General features: G+C 40.9%; 1 long non-coding RNA gene across 1 annotated transcript; it reads right to left on the reverse strand.

Annotated features, from left to right (window-relative positions):
• Positions 1-8,295: 8,295 nt before the first annotated feature.
• LOC138787373 (uncharacterized) lies at positions 8,296-10,613 on the reverse strand. Its single transcript, XR_011362358.1, has 3 exons — positions 10,530-10,613; positions 10,016-10,121; positions 8,296-8,400 (listed from the first exon to the last, which is right to left on the reverse strand). It is a non-coding gene; the product is annotated as an uncharacterized lncRNA (long non-coding RNA).
• Positions 10,614-15,692: the final 5,079 nt, after the last annotated feature.

Raw genomic sequence — 15,692 nt, forward strand, 5'->3', positions numbered from 1 at the left:
CTCAAGTTGTTTCGATTACGACAATATGTAACATGTATAACTTTCATTGTATCTGATGGCCTGTAAAAATTCAAACCATTGTTAACAAATATATGTTCCTAAAAATTGCTCCATTCCCAGGCTTATAGCGCTTTTATTCTTTGGTCTATAGGGCTGTCTTAAGGTGTTATTCTTTGCGCCATGATGTGTTCTTTCTATCGGTACCTTGATTGCGCATATGTGACTTTTTGATCGCTTTTTATTACAATTTTTCTGGATTTGATGCAACCAAAAATGCGCAATTTTGCACTGGGGGACTTCTAGTATAAGTGCACTGATCTCTCATTGAGATCTGTGCTGCATAGATATGCAGCACAGATCCATGAGATAGGCACATTGATTGTTTCCGGTTTCCGGCTGCCGCAGCCGGAAGCTATCGAGTGCCGAGCCGGCTTCAGTGCCATCACGGCGCTGACCCCGGAAGGGGTAAGATGTGTGAAGCGATCCTCCCCATTAGACACCAGGGAACGGCTGCATTCGGTAATCGGATGCAACTGTCAGCTTTGACAGCTGCATCCGATTACTGTATTAGCAGGCACGGCGATCGGCGATAATACCTGCGGTCCCGGGCTACGAACAGCACCTGGGACCGTGGCGGTTCAGAGCGCAGCCGTGCGGCCCCGCTCTGAACGCGGTGAGGCGACCCTGGACGTACGGGTACGTCCAGGGTCGCCTAAGGGTTAAATACCCTTTACAGTATTTCTGATCATAGGTGGCTAGCAGTGGCATAGCTACCATAGAGGCAGGGTAGGCCGTTGCTATGGGGCCCCTGCAGGAAGGGGGCCCGGGGGAGAAGATAAGAGCCTCCTGTATCCTTCTGCTTAACCCCCTATGTACTGCAGTGTGTAAGTGACAAAACTTTGCTTCCCTGCACTGATAACCCCACTGCCTGCTCTGCAGAGGTCAGGGGTTATGAGTGCACCAGCAGTACAGCAAAGATTTCCTTGTAATATGTGGAGTGCTTTATGTTGTGCGCAGGGGAGGGGCTTACAGTTTTTTGCTATGGGGCCCCTAGAATCCTAGCTACGCCCCTGGTGGCTAGTGACTTTCATGCTATTTACCCTGTGCCCACCACCCAAAGCTAAAAACCCTAACCCTTGTGATGTTAAAGATGCTTACTATGCCTGAAGTTGTAGGATTTTGGCATCTCAGAGGCGCAGGTGGGATGAGTGCAGGTAAAGAGAGGGTGTCTTTGTTGTCTCACTAGCTCCTCTGAGACAGAACTGTGGACTTATATTACCTATACTGAGACTGCTGCGTTTGATATATGGTGAGCCACATATCACCATTCCCTGCGCCTGTTACCCATCTCCCCCTGTATTCTGACCTTAATTGGCAAAGATGTGCCTTACACTGTGCTCCCCCACTGTGCCCTTCGTTTTTTTCTGCAAGACACATCAGAACTCTGGAGGTATGCTGACAATTGCATGACATACTGCCGGAGTTTGAAACTGTCTTGCAGAGACTTATGACATACTTCAAAGGCCGAAAAATATTAAAAAAAATTAGAACGCAAAAATTAAATTGGTTACTGCGGTGGGTGGGAGATATAACTGACAGCTAAACGATCTTTCAATTATTGAGGGTGCATGCCCACCTTTACCCAAGGACACTGATGCTTGATCGAGCAGTATGCATCGAGCTCAACACTAATAATCATCAAAAATTATTAAAAAATAAAAAAATATATTTATGAAGAACCTCTATGTTGGCTGGGGCTGTTTAAATAACTATGTATTGTCAATATCTGAATAAGCCAGAAATCCAGGTTCTGAAAACATAACTAAACATTACTTCCATAGTAGTTATATATCTGTCAGATCAGACTGGGAGCTCGGTAAGAAAGTTTAAAAACTTTGTCATGACATTCGGAGACCTTTGTAATCAGTCAGTGAATAGCCCCTAGTCCTGGATGGTTGCTATAAGTCCACTGCTGTGGTGGAATAGCTACAGGAACAAAACTGTCATTCAGTTTCCTTATTGCTGCTGACAGAAGGAAAAATGTCACCTCCATTTAGCAAAAACAAAGCAGCACACAAGAGGCAGCCACATAGATGCTGGAGTCACTGTAAGCAGTTTGTAGTTTTTAAGACAAGCTGGGGGAAGCAGACTATAAATCATATGTATTGATATCATTTTTATTTTGTGGGACATAAAAAGGGAATAAAAATAATAATAATAATAATAATAATAATAATAAAATAGTTTTCCATTAACATTGCCATGTAAAATGTATTAAGCTATTGTGCTTCATGTTTAACCCCTTAGCGACCCATGACGTATCTGATACGTCATGGTGCCGCTCGGGGTGTACAGAGCGGGGTCCCGCCGGGACCGCGCTCTGAACGGCGCTGATCCCGGCTGACACGTGCAGCCGGGCAGTGCCTCTATTAGCCGGCGCGGGTCCCGTTGCCGCGCCGGCTAATTAAGCCTCTAAGTGCAGCTGTCAAACCTGACAGCTGCACTTAGAGGCACTGCGCCGCACGTCCCTGGTGTCTAGTGGGACGGATCTCTCCCCCGCGATGCGATCGCGGGGGGGGAGATCCGTTCTTCTGCCCGTGCCGGGCCTCAGCGTCGGAATGACGCTGATCCCGGCTCGGCAATAGATTGCTATGGCCTGCAGCAGGCCATAGTAATCTATGACCGATCTAATCGATCTTTGCTGTGTATATACACAGCATTGATCTCTATGAGAGATCAGTGCTGTCTATATACAAGTCCCCCAGGGGGGCTTCTAGTTACAGTAAAAAAAAAAGTAAAAAAGTGTTTTTATTAATAAAAAAATCCCCTCCCCTAATAAAAGTCCAAATCACCCCCCTTTTCCCATTTTATAAATATAAATTAATAAATAAATAAATAAACATATTTAGTATCGCCGCGCGCGTAATCACCCGAACTATTAATTAATCACATTCCTGATCTTGCACGGTAAACGGCGTCAGCGCAAAAAAATTCCAAAGTGCAAAATTGCACATTTTTGGTCGCATCAAATCCAGAAAAAATGTAATAAAAAACGATCAAAAAGTCGTATATGCGCAATCAAGGTACCGATAGAAAGAACACATCATGGCGCAAAAACTGACACCTCACACAGCCCCATAGACCAAAGGATAAAAGCGCTATAAGGAACGTATATTTGTTAACAATGGTTTGAATTTTTTACAGGCCATCCGATACAATATAAGTTATACATGTTATATATCATAGTAATCGTAACGACTTGAGGAACATGCATAACAAGTCATTTTTACCATAGGACGGACGGCGTAAATGCAAAACTCCCTGAAATCAAAACAAATTCGTTTTTTTTTTCAATTTGACAGCGCAAATGATTTTTTTCCGATTTCGCAGCATATGTTATGGAAAAATAATGCCTGTCATTGCAAAGTACAATTGGTTTCGCAAAAAATAAGCGCTCATATACGTCTCTAGGTGAAAAAATGCAAGCGCTATGGACTTTTAAACTTAAAATGGAATAAGCAAAAGCGCAAAAATGAAAATAGGCTTTGACCTTAAGGGGTTAAAGAACATAACTAGAGATGAGCAAATCACTCATCTAAACGAAGCAAAGCGCTGCCACTCCACCCCAAGTGCCAAGTTTTCCAGAATTGGATTCATCTATTTTCTGGCATCCTGGTAGTAGTGTTACAGAGCGGAGCAGCACTGAAAGGCCGGCAGCTTGATAAGCAGAGATCTATCAAAGCGATTTTCTTCGTTTAGATAAGTTATTCACTCATCTCTAAACATAACCTTGTGTTTTCTACATTTTTTAACAGATAATGAAACTTGATTTACAGGAAAGTCTTTAACATAATTTAGATATATTTACTAGCAAGTTCCATAGACATATACGCAATGGCCTGGAGCAGATCATATTTACATGAATGGGAGAATTTTGTAAGCATGCTCTGTGATTTGCAAAGAGGTCATTCTACATGGATGGGGAGGATAAGCCTTGAAGATCAGCTAATGTGACTGGTTCTGTGTCTATATACACACACCCTTTCACTGTAATCTTGTCTGTGATGATAAGGAGGACACTGCTGGAAATGATTTGTACAGGAAGGAAGTCTTAGATCTTAGTGGCCACAATTAAAAAGGCAAGATTTTAGGAATATTCCAAAATACAGAAAATAAAATTGTGCCCTATCTTAGGCTATGGTTGACAGCTTATTATCTACAGTAGGTTACCGTCTATTTCTCTCTGCCCTGTGAGCGATGGTCCGGCTATTGACGTCACTTAGTGACCCGGATCCTCCGGAAATGGTGAGTTTACTTTTTCACCTTCTATATCTCCCTCTGAGCTCACAGATGGCTCTAGGGATTGTGGATTGTCCCTGAAGGCATTTGTGATCTCAGTGAACAAATCAGGAGGTGAGAGTAGGACGCAGCAGTGCCGAGCTGAATCAGCCACCTGTGTCATTCAAACGTCATTCCAATCTACAGGCATCATACTATAGTGCAGGATGGATACATAGTTTATGGTAAATGTTCCAGGATTACTTATTATTTATTCACATACATGTCTTCTCATTCTGGGCCAAGGAGTCAAGTAGGTGGTTCTAAATAATAACTGACAGCTATTTGTGTATGAGTGTACATATAGAGAATGGGAATGAGCAGAGATTTACATAAATATATGACACTTTATCCTGAAAATTTCCCCATAAACTATATATAAATCCGCTTAGCTTCTCTTGCCCTATAAGATCATGTCTGCAAGGAGACAAGTCTTGGTACTAGTCTGAATGTTTTGTTAAGGTTTTGCTAAGTAACCTGAAATCTATCAAAATATAAGAATGTAAATGCGACCATACACATTACAGAGAAGTAGGCTGATGGTTAAGCAACAGTATTGGGCACGTTCTTTCTGGAAGCGTACTGAGAACTTTCCTTTCTGGAAATTCATTCATGAACAGAAGAATTTTTCTGAACAAAAGATCTTTTGTCCAACTATCAACTGCAAATTTAAAATACAACTTTTTTCCAGACGCTGACAGTCTGTCTACAGTCAGCTAAAATGATATTTCATCATTAAACTTCGCCCAGATAATCAACTTTAATTTAATGAGTGTTGATACCTATACTTTGAACTTTCATTGTAATCGAGTTAAATTGTGAACTTTGCAGTGTCCTCTCTCTTTTGCCCTGAGGTCTTCTTAGCAATTTTCTGCCTAAGCTATCCTGTCTGTGCATAGTTATACAGATGTGTCCAGCCTAACCTTTCCCTTAGATAAGCTAAAGAAATATTTTCTCATGACAGCCCTCCCCCACAATATTCCAACATGTTATCAAAGGTCACAAAAGGTTGTTTTTTTTTTAATAACATTTTCAGTGTTTCCTCTCAACGACTTACACAGTGTTTAGAGAGAGAAGGTCATGGCCTTAAGTTACAGTGAGAAGCTGATACCCTCACAACACAAATCATTAAATATATTCAGTTTAGAGATGAGATGAAAGTAGATACATCTGCAACCCTTGCTAGTATACTCCACAAATGTTTCATGGCCGAACCTATATGACAACCTTACCCATTGTTATAGACAATCACTTGCTCTGGTGAACTGGTACTGTAAAGCGACAGGTACATGTAAGACTAATGTGAAAACAGTGTAGCACAATTCTTTCTAGGTAAAATGAAGGTCATACACAGTTTTTATATTTTCCAAGAAATATAATGCATAAAATTTGCCTTGCAATTTGAGGCTTTTTTTTTTTTTTTAAGTTTCTCTCAGTCTAATATTAATAAATGTATATGACAAAGAAGAGGCTAGAAGATTAGCTGAATCAACTGAACATCCGGCTGTAGAGATCATTGCCTAATGGAAACTTTTGTCTGCCACGATCATAAGACTGCATGAAAGAATGAGGGGTTTAGTGCTGTGTATTAGGTGCTGAAAAGAAGAATACTGAGAGGTTACACTTCTCTAGGTCCTCAAGCAATGCATTATACATTTTTAATTGATATGATTACAGGACAACTACCTCTTTTTACTTCTGGTTTGCCATTTATATATTTTTTGAAGAGTTATGATCATAAAATAATGCAGGTGTTTACAGGTTTCCTTGAATTAAGGATGAACTAATCGAAGATAATGGGAAAACATCTGTCAGTTCACACGCAATTTCATTTTACAACTGTAATTATAATAGCTGTAAAAATTACATGCAAGAGACTTGTTTTAAACTGTTTATTTTCTTAAACCCCTCCAGTTTTTCATCCATTATTTAGTCTGTTTATGTCCAAAAAATGGGCTGGTTTTGCAATGACAACAGCTAAAAAAGAGAAAGAAAGACTAAAAATCTTTACATCAATAGACCAGAAGCAGCTGGTGCTACTTTTTTTTTTTTTTGAACCACGACCCGCTTCCAATGCAAAAAACGGAAGAAAAAAAAAAAAAAAAACGGATGAAAAAAACAGATGCATTTGTGTGTTTTTCCATTATCTGTTTTTCCATTGACTTCCATTGTAAAAAAAAAAAAACGCATCAAAACGGATCCGTTTTTTTTTACGGACACAAAAACGTAGCTGACATTACTTTTGTGTCCGTAAAAAAAAAAACGGATCCGTTTTGAACAGTTTTTTTACAATGGAAGTCAATGGAAGAATGGATCAAAACAGATGCACGCAAATGCATCCGTTTTTTTCATCCGTTTTTCATCTGTTTTCTGCAAAAAAACGGATTGCACAAATGGATTGCAAAAACGCAGTGTAAACCTAGCCTAAGGATAATTTGTTTGGTGCCCACTGCATACAGACCTTACACCTCAAACCTTGCTGAAGACCAGAATACAAAGACTTTAGCGATACTCTGGGTCTAAGGAGGTCAATGTAGTCTGCTGAAGGAATCCTCAATTTAAATCTCAAACTTGGTTCCCAAGTCGTTTTTTAATGCAGCTTATTTTGTTTCACTTGCAGCTGTAGTGTTCCTTGCAACCAAACACAATGCTGCAAAATCACATGTGGTTATTGTCATGGTTATACGTGAAATATGTTCAACATGTTTCGCATCTATAAACCACATGCACAAGAACCATATGGTGAATCAATTCATACCAAATCTAAAGCTTCGGAGGAAAGGCAGGCTAACTACCGAGGGAAAATTCTATCTGTTTTACAGCACAGTAATTGGCCTTGTACTATACACAGTCTAAGGGGGTGTTCACACAATGTCCTTTTTGAAATCATTGAAATCAACGCAAAACTGCCCATTCCACACACACGCGCATGGCCATGAAAAAAAAATCATGTTAATTAATAAATGCCGCTATTAATCTTCAATGCCCACATGGATACAGTCTGCATCAATGCTTAATTGATTTCCATACACACCCCGAAGTTCCGTTTTTAATTATTTTAGATCCATTGGAGCAATAGAAAATGAGTGCAGAGGTGGTCCAGTATCCTCAGTCGGAAATGAAGAAGTCCTCTGAGAAAGCATCAGAGAAGCATTTTCTTATTTATATAGCACACACAGATTCTGCAGCACTTCACATCTAAATTCACCTATCCGTATGAAACCCACGCAAACATGGAGAGAACATACAAACTCTTTACAGATGTTGGCCTTGATGGGATTTGAACCCAGGACCACAGTGCTGCAGGGTTACAGTGCTAACCACTAAGCCACCATGTTTCCCTATGGTCTCATGTGATGAAGAATAAATGGAAAGGGATGAGAAGAGGTGCATGTGTTTCTTTCCAGTATGGGCCAATGTCATGAGGCATGTGCACCGCTATCCATAGAAATTGGTCATTGATTAAAGCTGACCCTGAAAAGAAAGAAGATGCCTTATAAATCTGTCATCTCCTTTTGGAGATATAGGAGTTTATGGAAAAATCTTGTGAGGCGTGATATAAAGAGGGTTGAGGAACTGTGGTGTGGACCATGTATCACCTACCGATGCAGATGACAGGTGTCCAGGCAGGTGCGGTGAAACAATTGTGGGAGGGTCAGCATAGTCATGAGTAGAAGCATGGAAAAGATCCAGCAGGTGGCGTTGGTTAGCAAGAGGTGATGCATATGTTTGTAGTGTTCAGAAGATTAGAGCTGACAAGTTCCAATAGCAACTATAGCCAGAAGAGGATGGAGCAGGAGAGCTGAATACGTTTATGGAGTTACTATAGCTGGAAACTGGTAGAGCAGTGGAGCTGAGAAAGTTCAAGTGGCTATAGCCAGTATCTGGTGGAGCAGCTGAAGTGGTAACTGTTATAGCCATATCAACGTATGCCGCAGGGTCCACAATGTTCAGAATAGAGCAAGTTCAGGTTGCAGCACTAGATTAACACTGGTATCTGTTAAAGCTAGATGCATGGATGCAGCAGAGTCCAAAGTGTTTGGAATAGCAGAGTCAACAGGCCTGGTCAAACACACATAGGAGAGAGTACATGAGGATCAGGCAAAAGCAAGGTCAGGAAACAGGCACAGGTCAGTATACAGGTACAGACACCTTGCAGTAGTAAATAGGCATGAGCAAATTGAGCACACAGAATTTGATAACCAGCGTTGGATGCAGCTCTAGGGAGTCCTGGAAAACAAGGGAACAGCCTATGGGAGCCCTAGGGCTGCATTTAACCTCTTCAGGTACTGTTAATAAAAAAAAGCACGCTTGGGTTTGGACTAACCTAAGTCAAGGTTTGCTCATCTCTAGTAGTAAACTACTTTTGTTGCTCAGCCACCGGTGAGTGGACGAAGTAGCCTTAAATGGATAAAGCCAGATGTGAATAGGTCGAGCACGCATAGAGAGGCGCACACTGGTCCTTTAAGTTACAGCCAGTGAGCATGTGCGGCCCCTAGAGGGCAGACCAGGAACTGCAGCCATGGTGGAAGCAGCAGGAGAGTCACCAGCAGAGGAAGCTGAAGGCAGACAGCGGGGAGGTGGAGCAGAAAATGTGACCTGATGATGATGGTAAGTGCCTGGAAACACTGCGTGCTGCAAGCCAACTGCTGAGATTGCTGAAGTTGCCCCCATACACATTCTAATTTAGACCATTCATCCTCTGATGTTACAGGTGCAGGAAAACATGGTAGCCATTGTGATGGAAATAGTTTTCCCCCAGCGGATACCTTGCGCCCTAACTGATAGATATAATGAATATAATGGTCATAAGCAGAGATGAGAATAACTCCAGCAGGCTTGAGTCCGATCGTTCGGTATTTGAATACTGATGGCTGAGTAAGTTGGATGCAGCACTTGGGAGTCCAGGAAAATATGGATACAGTCTATGGCTCCTGTAACTGAGAAGAAGCAGGTCAAATCCTTGACTGTCTTGCACAGCCCAGTCTTAGCTGCCCATAGCAAGCCATCAAATCACACTTATCATTTTATCAGAGCAATTTGAGAAATTAAAGCAAATCTACCACTAGGTACATCACTTTGTTTTTTTTTACATGAACAGACCAGTGCCACCATGGGATCCTGGTGCTGCAATCCTTTTTTTGAACCGGTTCCTGTGCACGATGCCAGTCTTTTCCCGGGCACTGGCCGAGCATGAGGCACTGGAGGTGGGCTTGTTGGCCCCCCGTATGACGATCTCCCCTCCCCTCTGTGACATGGCTCCATTGATTCTAATGGAGCCGATTCACAGAGAGGAGGTCAGATTGTCACAGTGGGGGCCTGCAGGCCAGCCCCCAGTGCTTCATGCCAGGTCGGTGCTCAGAAATAGACTGACTGAGGAACTGGGTGGCAGATCAAAAAAAGTATAGACCGCCCTAGCCCCGGTCTGTTCATGTAAAATCACAAGACGATGTACCTAGTGGTAGATTCCCTTTAAACCTGAGCTGTAATTGGTTTCCATTCTCCTTTTGCCTCAGTATTAGCAGTATTACCCTTCATGTTCTTGTTTTGTTGTACTTCAAAGTGCTGGATGTAAAGGTAAAGGGATTTATTTACATGGTTGTGACACTAAAATGAAGAATATGCTTTTGGTGTTTTTCCTGTAAATACATTTTCTTTCTATATAACATTTCTGTACCTCAAATGCTAAGTATGGCCCCATGAATAGAGAAAACACTTGCACGTCTCCTGATTGATGTTTCTGTAGAGTCATCATGTTGCTAATTATAGGAGCTCTCCAATTCCTGAAAGAAAAGATATTTTCGGCTGAATTTTCTCTGGTGAGAATGTCACATATAATTGTATGTCACTCAGTGTGTTGCAGTTATTATTGGTACTGTTAAATGCATAGGCAAACATGGATTATTAGAGATATTGATGCCGTCTCCTACTCTGCTTATAAATGACCATGATCGCAGCCTTCTCTCACATTTACCAATTTCCCTAGGTCTTCATATAAAGCCCCTAAGGTTTGAACTGTTTACTGCATAATCTGTCAACTCATCAACACAGTTCCTTTATTAACACCCCCAGGGCCAATCCAGTTTTAGCCTTGTTGCCCAAACCATTTTCTCTGTATTAATATTTTATTAAAGGGGTTGGCCACTTTATAGTAAAATTGTTCAGTATTTAGTATTAGTAAGTGTACTCACTGCACTTACTGACTGCAGCACCTTGTCTGCCTCACAGGACTCCCCTCCTCCAGGCTGGGCTGCCCTGCTTTCTGGTGAGTCTGTCTATGCCCCACCTCCCGTGTCCTCCATAGACATATACAGGCACAGTGGTGGACACTGGGAGGTGGGGCACAGTCACTTGCTCCTCCATGTCAGCCATCTTATGGACAAACTCACCACAGAGCAGGACAGTACAGCCTGGAGGAGGGAGGGAGGAAGTCTGACTTTAGCTCTATGAGGTACACAGTAACTGCTGTCAGTAAATGCAGTGAGTACACTTACTAGTTCTGTACACTAAACTATTTTACTATAAAGTGGAAAACCCCTTAATTTTTTTCTTTTTTTTTTACTATGCCCATATGGGAACTTTAATATGCAATTCTCTGCTCACTCAAATAATACCCTGCACTATCATTGTAGCGCAGTATATTATACCCAACAGCATTAGGCTGACAGGCAATCTATACAGCCATGAACATGGCAGGCCGAGGCCTTCAATAAGGCCCCTGGTTGCCATGGAAACCCATTGCCACTAGATCAACTGCTAGGTTCAGGAGTTTCTCCAATTAGTGCAGGAAGCCCAGTTGTCATTCTTATTCCCAAGATCTCATGATCATAGCCGGGGAGGCCTCCTCCTGGGGAGATGTTTCACCATGTCTGGATTTCTTTTAGGAGGGTCTGCATGTTACCCAGTCATAGAGTATAATGTGTTGCTGTTCCCAGCTGCAGAGTTGTCTCACAGTACCACTATTCCATCAGGCATTAAAGGGCACTTTTTTCTTTCAAATCAACTGGTGTCAGAAAGTTAAAAAGATTTGCAAATTACTTCTAATTAAAAATAGCCTTCCAGTACCTATCAGCTGCTGTATGCCCTACAGGAAGTGGTGTCTTCTTTCCAGTCTGACATGAAGTACCTCTTTAACTTCTCCTTCTATCCTAGTCCATCAGAAAATCATATATTAATACCACTACTAATACATTAAGGAAGTGGGAATGAACCTTTTATTTCAATAGATTATCAAGAAAGATGTATAGACCACAGGGGTAGCAGTGAGCTCTCCAACACCCCAATCCCTTATCTTTGGCAGCATTAACTCCTCCTTTGCTACTACCAAGAAAGTCTGAATTAGGGGCAATCACAAGTCCACAAAAAGGGGTACTCCGGCTACATTTTGTCAGAAAGTTATTCAGATTTGTAATTTACTTCTATTCAAAAAAACTCAAGTCTTACAGTCCTTATGAGCTGCTGTTTGTCCTGCAGAAAGTGGTGTATTCTTTCCAGCCTGACACAGTGCTCTCTGCTGCCATCTCTGCCCATGTCAGAAACTGTCCAGAGCAAAAAAGATTTTCTATGGGATTTACTCCAGCCCTGGGAAGTCCCTGACAAGGACAGAGTTGGCAGCAGAGAGCACTGTGTCAGACTGCAAAGTCTCGGTTAACTAAACTATGTTCTGAAAATGCAGAAAAAAAGGGTTTACTAGTTTTATTACAGAAAAACCTTCCACAGAATGAGATTATTACGAGGATTATTACTACAATATTTTCAGATTCTCATGATATGTAGCAAAGCTCAGGGGTCAGGAAAATCCAGGAACATATTTCACCTTTAGCAGTCACTTTACTCAGATACCTCAGGGTTAATGTTAGAGCACAATAGGGATAGCAGTCAGCAGTCGCTTGAGGAATTCATAGCTATAGTATAAAAGCAACTCACCATAAATGACAGTAGTAGTAGTAGTCTTGTAGGATGGCTCAGAAAAAATGCAAATAGTAAGTATAGAGTGGAGGACAAAAAACAAAACAAAACAGGACATCACTGACTAATGCTGACAAAAGGACCATAGATATTAGTAAGCAAAAACTCTACAATCCACCAGATGCAACTAAATGTAAAGCAAATACACAGAGCTTGTGACAGTAGAAAACAATCAATATAATAGATCCTATATATAGGCTGAGGGAACACCTCATATAAGACACAGTAAAACCTGGCATGCATCCAAAAATAAAAGGTGCTGCCAGCAACTGTCTGAAAGTTAAAATCAGAAGATAACATGACAGCGAGTCTTGTGCATGTGTTACATGACAATATATTGAGAAGCTGGCAGCGCTGTAGGAAAGCCTACAAGTGCACATACAGACAAGACAATATGGGATTTATGGCTTCCCTATAGTGTACAGGAGCCATTTACAAAAATGGCTTTTAATTAAAAGTAGAGACAGCCATCATGTGGTTAAAAGATTCTAATTGATCATTAAGATTGATAGGGGAAAATACCTGTCTATGGGCCAGAAGAGAGCATGTGACAACATCAGCCAATCCCCATAAGGATAAAATAAAGGGGTTGTCCAGTATTCAAGACATAACTGATTTCTTTCAAAATCTCATTAGTTTCACCACAATGAAACTGACTTGCAATAGTATACACAAACTAAAGATGAGTGTGGCGCTGTTTCTAGAAGAAAAAGCAGCATTGTTTTCTCTTTCTGGATAATTCCTTTAAAGTGTCACTGTTTAAATTTTTTACAGAAATCGATAGTACAGGTGATTTTAAGAAACTTTGTAATTGGGTTTATTAGCCGAAAAATGCATTTTTATCATGAAAAAGCAGTTTGAAGCTCTCCCCTTGTCTTCATGGTTCTCTATGGAGAGGGGAGGGAGATGAGGCACCAAAACAGGACAAAAAACTGTTAATTTACAGCTACATCACTGGGCTATCTCCTCTGAAGGCAGCACTGACCTCTCTGACTTCTGAATACCGGCTTTTACTCAGCTCCCACTGTGTAATCCTTTGCTCTCTGCTGGTGAATAATGTCCCTTCTCCCCCCTCCCCTCGCCATAGGTTAGACAGGGCTCGGCTGATGTAAAATAGTCGAGATTTCCTGATAATGAGCAGTGAATGAGCAAGAGGGGGGGGGACCCGGGGAAAGGCTTTTTGAATGCAAATAAGTTCTGCTTGAATTAAAAATGGCAGACAAGTCAATCGGCACAATTGTGTTGATATGGTTCCCAGCAGCATGGTATAGATCTACCATGCACCTCGCAGAGCATACCAGCCGTGGCTGCAGCAATAGCCTTACATTGGGGAAAAAGAGGTTTTATTATTGCGTGCAAAGCCACGAGAGGGGCGGAAATTAGTCATCTGGGCGGGGAGCCATCTGTGACTAGTTACATCTCTCTGCCTGCCAGCATGCAGTGCAGGGATGATTGACAGGCAGGGAGGCCAGTAATGGGTCTCTGCCTGTCAATCATACCTGGGCTTCGTGCTGACAGGCAGAGAGTCCTGACTAGTCACGGGCGTCTCCCCGCCCAGTTGACTAGTTGCCACCCCTCTCCCAGCTTTGCATGGCATAATAAAACTAGGGATGCTGGTGGCCCCTCCATGCCCATGGTGGCCTCCTGGATAAATGTGAATGCTGTAACTCAGCAGGCAGCTGCTTTCAGATCAACTTTGTTAGCAGAGACAATAGGCCGTTCTATCCACAGACAGCATTTCTGTAGAGGCTTCACTGAATAGAATGCCTCACCACCGCCACTTTCATCCATGTCCCCTATTTATAATAAATCATTCTCTCACCACTTGAAACCTCCTCGCCTTCTTAGGGGCAATTGAATGTTTCAGCATACCCCGGCATTAGCCAGGTCACACTGGAAATATTGGCAGCAGCAGACCCTGTCAGCCCTGTCCCTGTATATAAACAGATTATATTAAAGATTATTTTATATTATGTGCATGTATATTTTATATTATATTGTTATTATATCATTATGTATACTGTTATTATATGTTTTATGAATTATATCTCTAAAGTAGTTTATGAAAAGAGCAGCACTCACCCATAACCTTGTATTCTTAAGCTTTAGTCAATAGATATAAACAGCAGGGGTATAAACAAGCAAGGTGTATTCTGCTGAGACCTCAGAACGCACCTTGCTTGTTTGAACCCCCGCTGTTTATATCTAATGAATAAAGCTTAAGAAGGCAAAGTTACGGTTGAGTGCCATTGTTTTCATGAACTAAGTTACAGATATATCTACATTTCTATCTACTTTGGGCAGAGCACCACCTATAGACTTCCACACTTGGTTCCTGTATCACAGTAGAGAATAAGCTTTTACACCCTTTAGAGTAGTACCAGTCTATTCTATAGTGTAGACTTATATTTTCTTATTATATAATATATAAGATAAAAAATATTAGTATTTTATGTTTTTAGTACGTGTTTAGTATTTTATAGTATTTGTATAGTATATGTTTAGCATTTTATGTTTTTATTATTTTATTACTTCAAGGTAATATTAATGTTATGATATATTCTTATTGATATTACATTTTATACTATTATATAATAACATGAAAAGTCTTCAAATATTCCTTTATATATATTCACACAGTTTTTTTACAAACAGCCAACCCTACTGTAAATGCTTGAATTGGAGAAAACGCTGACCTTGGCTTTTTAACCCATTGCATGCAGCTCTTATTGACTGCAGCATTGAAGATGATTAACAGGGCTTCTTTTGTTACTTGTCAGCAACCTACCAATGAGATGGTGGGTGCACATAGTTGTTTGTTAGAAGTTCACAGAGCTTCTGTTGCAGAGCTGGCACAGGGGAAGATGAAGGGGTGTTTGCACTGGCACTGGTGCTGTATACCAGCTAGAAATCATTGATAGCCCTGGACTGGCATATATACCCAGTCAAGAGTTGGGATGCAGGGTCTCTCGTGACTGCTCAAGCTAGAAATGGGCTAGTTTTGTTCCTATAGACTTGAAACCACATTAGATGACAAGGTCTGTATAGTGTAATATGTTAGTGCAATATAAATAAAGGAATAATAATAATAATAATAATAATAATTATTATTATTATTATTATTATTATTATTATTATTATTATTATTATTATTATTATTAATAATAATAATAATAATAATAATAATAATAATAATATTATTATCCAAATTGGTCCTGACAAATTACTTTCTTGTGTCCTTAATATTGCCCCCTCCCCCATCCCTGCCTATGCTACTCATGCCCTTTTTCCACTGTCTACAGTGTACAGTATGTTGTTTAATAGCTCCATCTGCCATCTGTTGGTGAAAAATTGAAATTACATGTAAAAACCCTAATCACAGTAGA

The sequence above is a fragment of the Dendropsophus ebraccatus genome, chromosome 3 (genome assembly GCF_027789765.1).
Source record: "Dendropsophus ebraccatus isolate aDenEbr1 chromosome 3, aDenEbr1.pat, whole genome shotgun sequence".
Classification (NCBI taxonomy): Eukaryota; Metazoa; Chordata; class Amphibia; order Anura; family Hylidae; genus Dendropsophus; species Dendropsophus ebraccatus.